We start from the raw sequence: 2,721 nt of genomic DNA, 5'->3' as shown, positions 1-2,721 counted from the left end.
AGAATTTTAGGGAGTCTGAATTAGAAGCAGTGCTTTGTAGCAATGGCCTATTTTCTGCAACTACAATTTAAGGGGTTATAAAAAGGTTTTTTCAATTTGTGAGGTAAGGCAATTTTTTTTCCTTACAGTTTGAAATTGTAAGTCATACAGTCGGTGACTTGCCACGAAGTTTGATTTTCTCCCTTTACTCTCTTGTTCAGGTAATGTTAGAGTCAGCTCTGCTGACAGAAGCAACGGATGGAACCAACTACTCTGTGGTGTCTGAGTTTGTGTTCCTGGGACTCTCCAATTCGTGAGACATCCAGCTTCTTCTTTTCTTCTTTTCCTCTGTGTTCTATATGGCGAGTCTGGTGGGAAACCTCCTCATTGTGTTTTCTGTGACCTCTGACTCTAACTTGTACTCTCCCATGTACTTCCTGCTGGCCAATCTCTCTTTTCTTGACCTGGGAATTTGCTCTATTGCAGTCCCCCAAATGATTTATGACCTTTTAAGAAAACACAAAGCCATCTCTTTTGGGGATCGTATAACTCAGATCTTCTTCATTCATGCTACTGGGGGCACGGAGATGGTGCTGCTCATAGCCATGGCCTTTGACAGATATGTTGCCATATGTAAGCCCCTCCATTACCTGACCATCATGAGCTCACGAATGTGCATTTTAACTTTGGCTGCTGTCTGAATCCTTGACCTCATCCACTCAGTGGCCCAATTGACTTTTGTTATAAATTTGCCTTTTTGTGGCCCTAATGTACTAGACAGCTTTTACTGTGATTTCCCTCAGCTCATTAAACTTGCATGCATGGAGACCAATAGATGGGAGTTCATGGTCACAGGCAACAGTGGACTCATCTCTGTGGGGTCTTTCTTCATACTGATTATTTCTTACATCTTCATTCTGGTCACTGTTTGGAAATACTCTTCAGGTTGTTTATCCAAGGCCATCTCTATTTTGTCAGCTCACGTCACTGTGGTGGTTTTATTCTTTGGACTATTAATCTTCTTCTATACCTGGCCCTTCCATTCATCACACTTGGATAAATTTCTTGGTATATTCGAGGCAATTATCACTCCTTTTCTAAATCCAGTCATCTATACATTCAGGAATAAGGAGATGAAGGCAGCAATGAAGAAACTTTGCTGTCGGTTTGTGAGTTACAGGAAGATATCCTTAATACTCTAAAGATAAACAAAAATGTAGCTCTACAACTCAATTACAGTGAAAAAATAAAGTCATTGAAATTTTAAATCTCTGTTATTTTTGTGTACTAGGTTACATTTAGTCATTTACCATGTTATTGTGTGTCTCTAGTACCCTAATCAATGAAGATAAAGGAAGCTAACATTGGAGACTTCTGTGTTTCATACCCTGTGCTGGACATTTAATATAAATTAATTAATATTCATGATAACGCTGTAAATATTTTTACTTCGATCATATTTTTTATGAATTAAGAAATGCCTTCTGCTCATTCTTCTTATAATTACTATGCAAATTAAAAGGCTTTTTTTTTTTGCCTTAATTCACCACTTTCAATAGTGTTATCCCTCAAAAGGTGCCAAACAGAAAACGTGTTCAACAATTCATTGTTGGAAATTAGTGTATTATTCCTTTTCACTGGTATTCATTCCCTGTTTTGAATTGGTTAATGACCTTTCCTCAAACTATCAACCAAACTGCCATAATACCTAACTGGTTTGATTTTTCCTCCCCTCTTCCTTTAGTATCCGCTTGCTTCATGTATTCTTTGGCTACTTAGAGAACTGTTGAATGTATAATAGAAGTATGGAATTTTAGAACTGCAGTTTCAGAGATCATTTGTTCTAATCTGTTATTTTATAGATAATAATACATAGGCACAGTGATGGTGGATGACAGATTTGGCATGAGAATTAGACCTTCTCACTTTTAGATGAGAAAAGTTAAAAGATAAGCATAAGTCAATTTGTTGATTTGGATTCTTGAGCTTTCCACTAAAAAGTGGTATCACTGGCCTTCAATTGCCTTTCTATTTCTGACCCCAGTGAGAAGAGACACCAGTGAGTTCATTGCTCTTTCCATTGTCAATTTCTTTCCCCCTCCCTTTGGTCAATTATTTTATTTATTATTAGTATTATAATATTTTATTTTAAAGCTGTGAGGTATAATTCAGGATTAGGTATACAAGTGGTCATTGTACAGGTAACGTTTGGGCCTCCCTTTGGTCCCCACTTTGCCTGATTTGAGATCAAGTACCCTTATTGATGTTGTGCACCTCCACCACCCACCCCAGCAGTAGCCCACTACTGCCAATCCCTTTCTTATAGTATTATGGTGGTAAATGTTCAGTGTCCGCATATGAGTGAGAACATGTGGTACTCTGTTCTTTGTTTCTGTGATCAGTCACTGAGTATGATAGACTCCAAATCCATTCAAGTTGTTGCAAAGTCTTCATGTTTGTCCTTCTTTATGGCTGCATAATATTCCATTGTATATATGTACCACATTTAATTTTTTTTTAACTTTTAAAGTTGTGGGGTACAATTCCAGGATTAGGTATACAAATGGTCATTATGCATTGTTGATGGAGTATGTCCCTCCCATCCCTGGCAGTTTCCTACTACTGCCAATCCCACCTCACCTCCCCTCCCCTGCAAGTTTCCAACTACTGCCAATTCCTTTCTTATAGTATTATAATTTTTCGAGGTCTGCTTTTGAGTGAGAACACGTGGTACTCACTTCT

At 37.9% G+C, this 2,721-nt stretch overlaps 1 pseudogene; it reads left to right on the top strand.

Moving 5' to 3' along the window:
* The first annotated feature begins 203 nt into the window (after positions 1-203).
* On the top strand, positions 204-1,181 carry LOC103267833 (annotated as a pseudogene).
* Positions 1,182-2,721: the final 1,540 nt, after the last annotated feature.

The sequence above is a fragment of the Carlito syrichta genome, unplaced genomic scaffold (genome assembly GCF_000164805.1).
Source record: "Carlito syrichta isolate Samal-C Ts95f unplaced genomic scaffold, Tarsius_syrichta-2.0.1 Scaffold308290, whole genome shotgun sequence".
In the NCBI taxonomy this organism is placed as follows: Eukaryota; Metazoa; Chordata; class Mammalia; order Primates; family Tarsiidae; genus Carlito; species Carlito syrichta.
This window is presented reverse-complemented; position numbering and strand designations above follow the sequence as displayed.